At 37.7% G+C, this 14,456-nt stretch overlaps 1 pseudogene; it reads right to left on the bottom strand.

Moving 5' to 3' along the window:
* Positions 1–14,070, bottom strand: part of LOC107550692 (uncharacterized) — a 19,105-nt pseudogene extending 5,035 nt beyond the window's left edge.
* Positions 14,071–14,456: the final 386 nt, after the last annotated feature.

Genomic DNA, 14,456 nt, shown 5'->3' on the forward strand with positions numbered 1-14,456 from the left:
TATATATATATATATATATATATATATATATATATATATATATATATATATATATATATATATATATATATGATTTATTTTTTTAACATGATTATACAATGATTGTCTGGTTATTCTCATATATTAGCAGAGATTTCAAGTGTTTCATAGCGGAAACTTTGCTGGCACTCTGGTCATTATGATCACGCACATCTGCTTTAATTGCACTGAGCTTTTCGGGGGATTCACAATAACAATCCACTAATCCTTTCAAAGAAAAGCTAACCACCCTGATTTCACCTTTATCCTCTTAAATATCCATCTCGGTATTCAAATAAACCCTTTTCACTGTACTTCACGTACGAAAATGCCACCCTTACCCCTGTTAATTACCTGATGCTATCGCTCCTAATCTACATTCTAAACCAGAATTGATTACTCCTATTTTTTTTCTTCTCTCCTTGGCCTGTGTGTGAATGAGATTCAAGCCAAGTCATCCTAAACAGAAAGTTAATCAGTGGCTCTTTGCAACAGACTGTGGTTCAGAAATAACTGGGCATTGTGCACTTAATCAGTTCTCCACTCAAAAGGTCAGTTCCAGCCCCCCAGTCGGATTTAATTAAAAGCACTACACAAAAGCAAAAGCCGTTTGTATGAATTTGATAACCAAGAATGCTCTTTCAATGGCTAATCCTGCATTTACAGAGAGAGAGAGAGAGAGAGAGAGAGATGGAGCAGGAGGGACAGGGAGAGATAGAGGCTGCCGAAGCTCTCCAGGGTTGGAGCCAGGTGTGGATTGCACTGCATTCAATAACGGAGATGATTTAGAGGACAATAGGGGGATGTTTCATTAGAATCATGCTTTGCCTGTTGTCTTCCACTCTCTGTGTTAGAATTGCCAATGAAACTGCACCGATAGAGGGGGAAGATGGTCACGCCACTGGGCCTCTTTCCTGGAGGAGAGATGCTGTTGTGGAATCAGAAAGTCATAAGAGGGATGTTTATATTCAGCACACTCTAAATTAAAAACTGCTGTAGGGCTACCACTAAAGAAGGTCAAACGAGGGCAAAATTATTCATTTTAAAATTAATTTCTGAGTTGTCTACATAATTTATTGCGGGATAGGTAACTTTTTAATCATCTAAACATTATAATTTGCACACAAAAAAAAAGATTCAATCTGCAAAATCAAAATAGAGCTGAACAGAAAGTACATCGCACCTCTTTCAGTCAAATGACCTGGATTATTTGTGATGCGTTTTAACAAGACAGTCTGATATTTTTCTTTTCACAAACAGTCATTTAAGCGACTTCTGACATCACAGAATTAAAAACTTGCGGGCAATCCACTGATCCATAGCAAAGAGCCTTTATCTGCCTCACTCACGATCAGAGCTGTCATTCAGCCAGTGCAAATAAACAGCAGCCAACCCATTCTCTGCTGCAATTAATGGAATTAATGAGATCTTTCACTGGAGGCAATTCATCCATTTCAATTCAATGGAATACTCCATGCAGTTGTAAAATGAAGTTTAAAATGATAGACAGGATTAATATTTAAAGACCTTTCTTCATAGAAAATATTTCTTACACACACACACACACACACCACAGATGGGACCCTGCATGTACGATTAGTGTGTGATTGTATGATAATGGTATGATAATCGTGATTAATCAGATGCCCACTGGCAAATGGAAGTTTCCGGGGGGCATTTTGTCACCTGCATTCTAAACGGCATCATACCAAGCCTTGGCTCAGTGACACTGCTGATTGGCTTAGGCTCTCAGAGTTGCTCTCTGAAGTGCTGCACTCGATTGAGATTCACATTTGAGAGCGGAAAAATACACATCACATCATGGGCATCCAGAGAACATCAACATAACCAGTGTGGCTCATTTAAAATTATGTGACATGTGGCCAAGTATGGTAACCCATACTCGGAATTAGTGCTCTGCATTTATCCCATCCAAAGTGCACACACACAGCAGTGAACACACACACACACCGTGAACACACATTTTAAATTGCAGTGGAACAAGGAGGCAACGACTAATTATATATTTTTTTTAAAGTAGCGAGCTGATTGATTACAACAAAACAGACTTAACTTCACAAATGCCATCAGGTTAAGGGATAAAAAGTAATTTTTAGACATCTAATGTGTACAGCTGAATTAATTCAAGGTAAAGATATTTAGGAATGATATTTTGATGTATTATAATGAATAAGACTTAGATTGAATACAAATGTTGTTGCTGGGGCATATGTACAGAGCCTGTGACCCTCACATCCTATTGAGCATTAAGTCCCCCTCCTCCCTAGAAATGAAATAAACATGTGCCTAAAGCCCATATCAAACCTTTCCAGTTGCACAAGGACAGCTATCAATGTTTACAGATTCAACTCAAACAGTGTTTAGCCAGGGCACTCATGATTAATAGCAGTAGAAAACATATACACACAGCCGCGTCTGTGAGCACACACACATACACACATACACTGAGCGAACAGCTGCTACTCCCTTGGATGCTCAAGGGATCCACAGCAGGCCAGGCCTGGCTTTGTGCAGACATCAAGGGCACTGCAATAGAAAGGATAACGCCTATTTGACACTTAATTCTGTACGGACGCCTTAACTTCCTTTAAAGACAGGAAATGGAACTATTCCAATAAAAATAAAAATTTTTACTAATTTAATATGTATTTTGGATTCTGGAAATGTTATTATTATTATTATTATTATTATTATTATTATTATTATTATTATTATTATTATTATTAACAACAACAACAAATAATAATTTTAATGATTAAAATAGTATTCAATAATAATAATAATTATTAAAATATTGTGTATTCTGTAAATTGTAATAACGACAACAACAATATAATGTACATTCTTAAATATTATTGTTATTATCATTATTAAAGTAATGTAGTCTGAAAATTAATTATAATCAACAACAATTTGATTAAAATAATAATAATAATAATAATAATAATTATTATTATTATTATTATTATCCACAACAATAAAATTCCAGCATCCATTGTATTTTAATAGATAAATACATACATACATGCATGCATACATACATACATGCATACATATTTTAAATTGTATTATTATTGTTAAAACGAAACATCTAACCAAAAATCTAAACCCACAGCAATATTTATCAACTCATTATTCCATTCACAGTAATAACAGCTTGATGAAATGAAAGTAAATTTGCGAACCCCTCGGGCAGAAAGTGGCTGCAGACCTGAGCCTGACCTTGCCGAGAGATGCCTCTTCTGGTTCTGGTGAAGGTACCGATTGGCTCGAAGTGTTGTGGGGGCTCAGAAGGAGAAAGAGCTAGGGTGCGACTCAGAACTCTGGAGGGTTTGGTCTGTGGGTGGATCGTACTTGCCCTAGGGGTGCGACGGGAGCGAAAAGGCCACGTTTGATCACATCATCTAAAAACAGTGTTTAACGATACTGTGTACCTGTAATAATAGGGTCAGAACTATATGATGTTCTTCGTTGAAAGATGACTTTATCAAATGTGATATAATTTGAATAAAGCCAGGCAATTCGGCACTTTACTCCAACGACGCCAGCAGACAATGGGGCTGCCACTCGTGCTGCAGAGGGAGGAAGGAGGGGCTGTGATACCTCTCCTCCGCCTGTCTGTGTCTATTAATGCCATGATCACAGATTAGCGTGACTTCAGGATAGAAAGAGACAGGGGTTGGGGGGAACATGGGAAGAGAGACAGAAAGGTAAAGAAAGGGATAGACAAAGAGAGGGCACTAACACTTAAAACTGAACAATTTAGCCACATGAGTAGCCACTTGACTCATTTTTAGTCAAATACAAATGTGCCAGAGGAAACTGCACAAAGAGCAAAAGCCAATAAAATAATTAGAAAAGCATATATTCATTTATATTAAATATACATTTTAGATTCTAAATTTATATTCATATTATTTTATCATTCATTATATTATTTTTATATTCCATAACTTTCCATTACTTACCATTTTTTATATTAAAGAAGAAAAAAAAGACTGTAAACAATAAAAACTAATGTTTATTTAAAATATTATTTGGAATAAATTTGGAATACATTTTACATGAAAGAAATTTAGAGATAAACATCTAGCTGTCCATTTAACATGCTTGATGTTAATACAGCAATATTTAGAAGGCAATCTCAAAAGGCAACCTTGTAAGATGCTATAACATCAGCATCAGTGAGACTACAGGGGAGTTTATGTTAGAGTGAATGAAGACATCGGCAAGTCCAGTCAGCTTCTTGCAGATGACATAATGCTAATGCGGAGCTATGCATAATTTACATTCACTCTACTCGCTCCTGACATGTTAAATGAGCATTTCAGCCAATCCTACACCAGCAATGCTTCATTCATCATTCGTCATGGAGTCAAGAGGAAGAGGGAGAGGCTTCACTTCATCATCAATTAAACAAGCAGAGGGACGCGTTCACAAGAATACCGCAGTGCTATCAGGATGCACAACCACCGTAGTTTGCATTAATTAAATATTGTTTTGTGCTTTACAGTAATTGCCCAATGCAAAATATGTTTTTACCACAAGAGAGATGGTAAATCCAAAGCAAAACACAAAGCTAATTTCTTATGATTGACTCAAAGTAGAAAACTGCCAAGTTATTTTGCATAATCCAAATACCAACATCAGTAGGAGGAGCAATAACCCTTGATCATTTAAACATTTTTCGTAAAGCAAACTCACAGATCTCACATACATGACAAAAAGACAAAACCTTCCTGAAATCTATACATACACACATTCATGCAGTTCCCCATTAAAATCCACAATAACATGTAGATAGTGAAGTTAATACATGCTAACAGTTGCCGGGATAAGCATTTTATGTTTAATAAATTCATAAATTCCCACTGAGTGCTGTTCTGCTGGGGCTGGGGGGAGGGGGGGGTGTTGATTATGTTAGTATGGAGTGTTTATCAATCCCCCATACTCTTGTATGTCTATTAACCCCAAGTTATTTCATTCCTACGCAGGAGATCCCTGTTTACCAAAGCAACCCTGCTTCAATTCCCTTCAGTTCCACATTGCACTATTCTCAAGCAACCACAGAACACAAACTGGAAATTATAAAAAAAATAACCCAGTGTGCTATAGAATGCTCCACAGATCAGCTTGTTAATAGCAGCTGTAAAAACAGAACTTGACCAGCACTAGAAATTCAATGGTCAGTGATGGTGGTTGTGTAATCTATACATCAAGTATCATATCGAATCCTCCATTTTAACCTGTCTACCTCTCAACAGGCTATGAATCAGCAATTATTTCCTTCACACTGTGTGTCACAATCAATTTCACTGCTCTGTGTAACAGAATGGTTTCGGGTGACATCTCCAATCAGTAGGTAGGGAGCACATCCTTTCAATGGAAATAGGGTGCTGCACAGGGTCATAACTTCTGACAAAATGCAAATTACATTTGTAACATAAACTGAAATGTCAATTGAGCTTTGTTAGGGCTGCTTCTTAGGTTTTTATACTAGGAAATGTATAATGCATGGTGAGCGCTGGATCGAGATTCGAATGGTATGAGCAAAATTGTGGTTTTGGAGCTGTTTTATTTTCTGTTTTCTACACTTGAAAGTAGTCAAATACATGTAATTTTTTTTTTTTACAAAATAACAAAAATCAACAGTAAACAATATGATTTTCCTATGAATTAGCTTCCTCTGTGACACTAGCACATGACCAAGCAAAAAACTGCTGAATAGGCTCCAGAGCTGAAATTGTCAACTTGCATATCAAAACTGAGAAGTGACCAGAGTGTCAATGGAAATCCCAGCCCCCACAAATGCCATCAGGTCCAGAACTAAAAAAAAAAAAAAAAAAAGGGGGAAAAGCCCTCTGTCCCTTTGTGTCTCTATTCCTGACATAAACAGTGTGGCTCAGTGCCACAAACAGAGGCTAACACTCCGAACACAGAGACTGTAAACGTAACAGCAGACACCATCTGTACTGCAGGTGTATGTTTGTGTTTACAGTCGAGAGACTAACACTCTCTTGCCATTAAATAGAGAGGTAGGTCGAAGGTGACAGACGGATCTAATTAATTGCAATTGATGATTTCAGCATCTATTTAGTAAACTGAATGGTTAGGCTAGCAGTGGAAACCTTGGATACTAAGTTCATATTCTCTATATGAATTTATATCTCAAGTGTAGTGTTATAATTAATATAATTATATAATTAATATAGAACCCATCAACTGAACATGTTAAAACTATAAAATTCTGTTGTTTACAAACGAAAAAAATAATACACTACACAATTGTATTAGGAGATTGGAAAGTCTCATAAATGCGCATCAAGGCTGCATTTACTTAATCAAAAATTAAAACATCAATTAAACATTAACAATAATATTGTTTTCTATTTTAATATAGTTCAGTCTGTAATTTATTCCTGAGATTGCAAAGCTGAATTTTCAGCAGCCATTACCAGTTTTTAGTGTTACAACATGACCCTTCAGAAATCATTCATATGCTGATTTGAAATAAACATTTCTTATTCTCATCAATGTTAAAAACAGTTGTGCTGCTAAATATTTTTTGTGGAAACCATGATACATTTTTTTTCAGGATTCTCCGATGAATAGAAAGGTTTAAAGAGCAGCATTTGTTTGAAACTCTTTTTAACAATGTAAAAGTCTTTACTCTCACTTTTGATCAATTTAATGCATCCTTGCTAAATAAAAGCATAAACTTATTTTAAAATAATTTAAAAAATCTTACTGGCATCAAATTTTGAAACAGTAGTGTATACAGCGCATACAGTATTTTATTCTCAGCAAATTATCAACTCTGGAAACAGAAGGCCTATCTACAATAAATGCACCTCCTCTTCCAAAATACCAAGACAATACAATACCTCTCTTGACTCCTGCATGGGTAAACTGGACACCACCCTAATATCATCCTTAACATCCATCTTTACGTTGGCCTGCTGATGGTCACTGTAGTCAGCAACTTCCTGCTAAATACACATTGCATACACGTTTCATGACAGGTTTTGTTTTATTGATCAATCGTTTGAACATCTAATCAGCTGACATTTGGATAAAGCTGTCCCTGTATCTGATTAACATATTCAATAGCATTGAGCATTGAATCATTCAGTCTGGCTTATCCAGGGACAGCTTATTTGACCCTGTTTTGTATTGCTCTCAATCACTTATGAAAAGACTGTGTCTCTATCCTACAACGAAAGACCAGCCTTTATTCAGCAATGTCTTAGACGTCCTTGAAATAATGATATATTGACTTCACAACACACATCACACCATTATTAGGGATAATCTCTTTCTCTGGTGGACAGGAAAACAAGAGAGGAGCATCAGTTATGTCCTCCATATTTACGTCACACAGATATCTTTTAAAGGGTCAATAATCTTTTCACCTACACAAGTGTTATCAGATTTGGTTTACGGTTTGATAGAAGCCTATGCATTATCTGAGGCTGATAATTGGCGGGGAGTCTCTCCTACAACAAAGAGTTCTTTTCCACAGGGATGCAGGCCTCAAGGTCAGAGCTCAGTTCTGCCATGGAGACAACAGGGGGGCATTACCTTCCACCAAACAAGCTGTCAGCACTAACTTTGTCAGGGCACAGACAAATAAACTGCTAGAGAGTGATAATAGATCTAATTTCACCTCCCTGTCACTCCCTCCCTCCCTCAAGGGAGCCAATTCCAAAGCACGAAAGCTTAAGGAGCGAAAAAAAAGAAAACAATCAAACGACAAAACCAATGCTATCTAAAGAGATAAAGGGGTAACTCACATGAAATTCATCTCCAGAAGGAGCATTGATTTCGATGTCTAAAACTTCACCAGGGTCCACTTCCACCTCTTCTTTAGGACATCTGGCGTGGTCTTCAGCCAGGTTCGCAAACGAGGTAGGCTTTGCAATCGCCTGCAGTTTTGGTTTAAAAATGCTTTCATTGTGACATCTGAAAAGAAAACACAACCTGTATAATTGTGCTTAAAACAGCCACAATCAAGGAACCAACTGATATACCCATTTTAAAGTAGTATTACGATTACTGGCTATGTCAGAACATCAGTATTCTCCAAGCAGAGCTTCGTAATTCTTGTTTGGAAATTTGCCAGATGGAAAAAAGAGCAAGATAAGGGCATTTTGAAACAACATTCCCATTATGTGCAATGTGCTCCGGCAGTGTTTGCGCTAAGCAGAGCTTACAGAGGCTCTGGGGGGCATCAAAAACCAACCTTTATCTAACAGTTCCCCTATAGACCAGACTGCTACAGAAAGAGGAAAAGTTCACCCTACCATATAGTTTCGTTCTCATCATCGCTACACAAAAGGTCATCATTCAGCTCTTCATCTGATGTGTCCAACAGATCCTGAGAAGCACACCCTCAGTTTAAGCTCTTTGCAAACCAACTCTTTAATGAGTTTAATTATTAAATTTGTTGATATAGTCTTTTCAACACAGAACGAGAACCTATCCACCTTCTATAATGTATATTTTATTATATTGGTTTACCAGTCAATATTGTGGTAATAATTTACATCTATAAATATTAAATAAGATTTTTTTTTCTTTGTCAGACTGCTGTTGCCTGATTCAAATAATACAAAATGAATTCTTATTGGTATTTTTAAATAAATAAATCACACATCTGTTGAATAGTATGCTCAGATCTTAAATAATCTAAAGGGTATTCGTAAAGCAAAATAAAAAGATGAATGCAAAAGAAGAGATTCGACTCCCAAAAAGTACATGATAAATATTGATGCACTTATAAATCTTGTTGCTGCTTTCAATGATGAGCCAGAGTTTGGACAGTTTAGCTAGTCTTCTCAGTTATTAAATCAAAGTGTACACTTTACAGTTCCTCTCCCGTAAAATCTGGTCAATAATCAAAAGACCTCAAACCTGCCACAGTTAAAGTTATTTCTAGTAAGGTCCTTTAATCTACAGAGCACATTGTATTTGTGCCGTAGGACACATTTAGCAGATAATGTACCATTAGCTGCAAAAAATAGGACAGCTGGCCCTGTGAAGAAACCACCTGTCACAATCCTGAGGCAGAATGTGACACCATCACCTGAGACCTGGCATCTTAACAGATATTTACTGCTGTTTATCAGCATATCATACTGTGCACTGAGAATGCAATCACTTCACATGATCTTCAAGACAAGAGTCAGAGATCTAGGTCCAAGACAGCGGATAAAATCTATTAAAATATATATACGCAGTGTTCTGGATATAGCTCAAGCACTCACTTATTTGGATGTCAGCCAGTCACCCATCAGAACGTCTTACTCTGAATCACGTTATAAGGAAAGAACATAAAGCACTGCATGCCCAAGACCACCAAGCCATTTAGAAACATACTGATTTTCAGTTTCACAGAAAGAAAATAACTTTACTTTAAAAACACAATTAAACAACGTGAAAGTTATTCAGAGATTAAATGTGTACATGCTTTAACAAAATGACTTATTTGGCCAGATGCCTTTATTTAGTACGGTGTGTATTTAGTACATATGGCTATTAATATTAATAGATGGAAATATTTTGTTTTTATTTCAGGATAGTTATATTATTTTTACAGCTTAAATAACATACATTCTATTAATGAAGACCCGTTTAACCCAGAATAAGTTCAGAGCAGCATTAGGCCTACTGTATCTTGAACTTGATACGATCCTCTGTAAAACCTCTCTCGTTCAGGCTCGTCATAGACTTCATTGTTCTCTGTGAAGAGAATAAATCACGTTTTGTTTGTGTTTGAATTGTATTGTGCTGTAAAATGTAGGCGCTTGCAGCATTTAGTGCACACCAAGTGTTGTTTTAATTATTATTAGTTCATTAATTTAAATGTACCAGAGCAATTGAGGGCAATGCCGCAATACTAATAATGCATTTCTGCACAAATAATTCTGCCTATTTCAGAAAGAAATAAGCCACAGTTGTTTAAGAAACATAAAATTTCACTGCAATATTTTGGCACCAGTAAAACGCTACGTGCGTCACGAGATTTACAAAAGATTTTTTTGTAAAATTTTCTGAAAACTCTTGAGTGTACAGCTTTCTTATGCAAAAATCGTTATCGTTCCAGTTAATGTTGTAAATTTTACACTTTATATTATGTTAGTGTCAATTAGGGTCAGCCACGCACGGAGAAATACAGGTTTTAGGCGTTATCTTAGATATAGTTTGGGTGTCTCCAAACTGTTCGGTTTTTCACACAGTAATTTTACACAAACAAATGCCGTAGAAAACATAAAATTACGTTAAGGAAGTGCACCATTCAGCACTCACGTGACTAAAGGGACACCGTGAACCACCTGCTGACGTAGGCTACTGCTAGATACGGCAAAAACCTTGTATGGTAATAGTGTGGCTTTTGCCGAAGAACAATTTGTCTACCTTTAATATTTTCCACTATATATACACATGATACACAGCCTGACCTGGTGCACACTAAATGTTCAAATAGGAAAGGTTATGAAAAAGTAAGTTATGCAAGGGATTGTGGGTAATAAAAATTAAACCCAAACAACTTTTGAAAATACACTTCACTTGCATATTTTATATATTTGAGATTCCTTTTCACGCTCGAAAATATTTAATTTTAAATTGCAAATATAATAATATAATATACAATTTTATAAACCTTCTAATGATCTTTCACTAAAATATGTTTTTGAATAAATAAGAACCCAATACCTATATATATATATATATATATATATATATATATGTATATATGAAGAGTTCAGATGCAAAAAGCCTCTAAGTGCCGTCTGAAATTTTCTTCTAAAATAAGCGTTTTTATCAGGCTCCTATTTATGTTCAGTTATTTCACTTCACTAAACATTGCCATTAGAGTAAAATTACTGAACCTAAACATAGGAGCCTGATAAAAATGCTCAGTATAGATGAAAATTTCAGATGGCACTTAGAGGCTTTTGCATCTGAACTCTTCATATATATATATATACACAATACCTATATAAAAGGTCTTCATACCCCTTCATTTTTTTCACATTTTGTTATGTTGCAGCCTTATGTTAAACTACTTTAAATAACTTTTTTTCCACATCAATCTACAATCCATACACCATAATGACAAAGCAAAAAACTGCTTTGTGACAACTTTGCAAATTTATTTGAAATAAAAAACTGAAATGATTCCATTGAATAAGTATTCAAACCCTTTTCTGGGACAGTTGAAATTTCAGCCAGGAGCATTCATATTGCTTGTAGATGTTACTAAACTTCGAGTGGTGTTAAAGGTGCACTAGGTGATTGTCTTCAGAAACATTTTTGTTATGCTGGTTGAAAGTCCCTTCACATCCCGATAGCAATCATTAAGTTAAGTGGTCTAAATGTATTTATCTGTATTTATATATTCTGTGGAAGGCGTAGGACCAAGAAATGTTCGTCCAATCAAAACGCTTACTCCGAGCGTTTTAATTGGCTTTCCTACCTGCCTGTCAACATATGTATTTGCATTCCTCTGTGCACCCTGTTCGCGCAGACAGGACACGTCATCAGCGCGTTCACGCACGCTGTGCAGACAGAGCGAGAATGGCAGACAAACATCAACAACCCGATCTTCCTTCCTGGCACTGTAGTTGTACTTGTACTTTTAAAGTTTTCTCACCGGTGAATGACACATGATCAGCCCAGCGGTTCCCAATTCCAGTCCTCACGCACATATTTTGCATGTCTCGCTTAGTTAACACACCCGATTCAGATAACCAACTCGTTAGAAGTGAGGTATGTGCATGAACTGTGTTCCGATCGATATGATCCCTACACCGTGTTCATTGCTCCCTTCTCCCTGAGCAGGGGTTTACTTCACTTCGGAACATGGGCTGGAATTGAAAACGGCTGATGTAGCCTATTGTAGTAATGTTGTCACTGGTGTTCTGGTCTGTGAGTGAGCGTATATGCGTTCAGGGCACGTGGCTTTGGACGGCGATTGCAGGGAGGGTGGGACGTTCGCTTTCAGTACTATCAGGCTAAAGTTAGCATTTTCCAAGATCTCCTACTGCACCTTTAACCAGTGTTGCCAATTTAGCTACTTTTTAGCTAGATTTAGTGACTTCCCCGTCCCTTTTGAGACTTTTTTCAAAAGTTTAGGGACAAATATAACAATTTCTTGGACAAACCTTATCTAAGTTCTCATCTTGCCCACTGATCTACATTCATCTTTATATAGATCAGTGAATTTGCCATTGTGATGTCATCTAGTGACATTTAGCTACCAGTTTTAGCTACTTTCAGTTGAAAGCAGTTGGCAACACTGCCTTTAACCTGTGGCAAATTCATTTGAATGGGTATGATTTGGAAAGGCACACACCACTCAAGAAAAGGTCTAACAGCTGAAAATGCATATCAGAGCAAAAACCAAGCCCTGAGGTCAAATGAAATGCCTGTAGAGCTCAAAGACAGGATTGTGTCAAGCCACACATCTGGGGAAGAGTTCAGAAAAAAAATCTGCTGCATTGAAGGTTCACAGAAGCATGTAGCCTCTATGATCCATAATGGAAGACGTTTGGAAACACTAGGACTCTTCCTAGAGCTGGCCTCCTGGCCAAACTGAGCAATCGATGGAGAATAGCCTTGGTTAGACTGGTGACCAAGAAGCTGATGGTCACTCTAGTTGAGCTCAACAACCCGATCTTCCTTCCTGGCACTGTAGTTGTACTTGTACTTTTAAAGTTTTCTCACCGGTGAATGACACATGATCAGCCCAGCGGTTCCCAATTCCAGTCCTCACGCACATATTTTGCATGTCTCGCTTAGTTAACACACCCGATTCAGATAACCAACTCGTTAGAAGTGAGGTATGTGCATGAACTGTGTTCCGATCGATATGATCCCTACACCGTGTTCATTGCTCCCTTCTCCCTGAGCAGGGGTTTACTTCACTTCGGAACATGGGCTGGAATTGAAAACGGCTGATGTAGCCTATTGTAGTAATGTTGTCACTGGTGTTCTGGTCTGTGAGTGAGCGTATATGCGTTCAGGGCACGTGGCTTTGGACGGCGATTGCAGGGAGGGTGGGACGTTCGCTTTCAGTACTATCAGGCTAAAGTTAGCATTTTCCAAGATCTCCTACTGCACCTTTAACCAGTGTTGCCAATTTAGCTACTTTTTAGCTAGATTTAGTGACTTCCCCGTCCCTTTTGAGACTTTTTTCAAAAGTTTAGGGACAAATATAACAATTTCTTGGACAAACCTTATCTAAGTTCTCATCTTGCCCACTGATCTACATTCATCTTTATATAGATCAGTGAATTTGCCATTGTGATGTCATCTAGTGACATTTAGCTACCAGTTTTAGCTACTTTCAGTTGAAAGCAGTTGGCAACACTGCCTTTAACCTGTGGCAAATTCATTTGAATGGGTATGATTTGGAAAGGCACACACCACTCAAGAAAAGGTCTAACAGCTGAAAATGCATATCAGAGCAAAAACCAAGCCCTGAGGTCAAATGAAATGCCTGTAGAGCTCAAAGACAGGATTGTGTCAAGCCACACATCTGGGGAAGAGTTCAGAAAAAAAATCTGCTGCATTGAAGGTTCACAGAAGCATGTAGCCTCTATGATCCATAATGGAAGACGTTTGGAAACACTAGGACTCTTCCTAGAGCTGGCCTCCTGGCCAAACTGAGCAATCGATGGAGAATAGCCTTGGTTAGACTGGTGACCAAGAAGCTGATGGTCACTCTAGTTGAGCTCTATGATCATATATGCAGATGGGAGAAACTTACAGAAGGACAAACATCACTGCAACACTCGATCTGGTCTTTATGGCGGTGTGGTCAAACTCAATCCTCTCCTCAGTGAAGACATATGAAAACACACTTGGAATTTGCAACAAAGCACCTAAAGAACCCTCAAATTGTGAGAAGCAAGATTCTCTGGTCTGATGAATCTCAATTCTAAGCATCATGTTTGAAGGAAACCAGGCACTGCTCATCACCTGCAGAGTACCATCCCAAAAGTAAAGTGGTGGTCGCAGCCTCATGCTGAGGGGCTGTATTTCAGCGGCAGGGACTGAGGGACTCGTCAGAGAAGAAGGAAAGCTCAACACAGAAAAATATAGAGATAGCCTTAATGAAAGCCCAGTCCAGAGCATTCACAACCTCAGACTGGGCAGAAGGTTTACCTTCCAACAGGACAATGACCCTAAGCACACAGCAAGAATGGCTTACAGACAACCCTGTGAATGTCCTTGAGTGGCCCAGCCACAGCCTGAGCTTGAATCCAAACAAATATTTCTGGAGAAACCTGAAAATGTGCACCTGCCCCCATCCATCCTGACAGAGCTTGAGAGGTGAAGAGGTGAGGAGAAGAATGGCAGATAATTGCCAAATGCAGATGTGCAAAGCTTGTCGCATCACACCAAAAAGA

This window comes from Sinocyclocheilus grahami, unplaced genomic scaffold, assembly GCF_001515645.1.
Source record: "Sinocyclocheilus grahami isolate Dianchi unplaced genomic scaffold, SAMN03320097.WGS_v1.1 scaffold406.1, whole genome shotgun sequence".
In the NCBI taxonomy this organism is placed as follows: domain Eukaryota; kingdom Metazoa; phylum Chordata; class Actinopteri; order Cypriniformes; family Cyprinidae; genus Sinocyclocheilus; species Sinocyclocheilus grahami.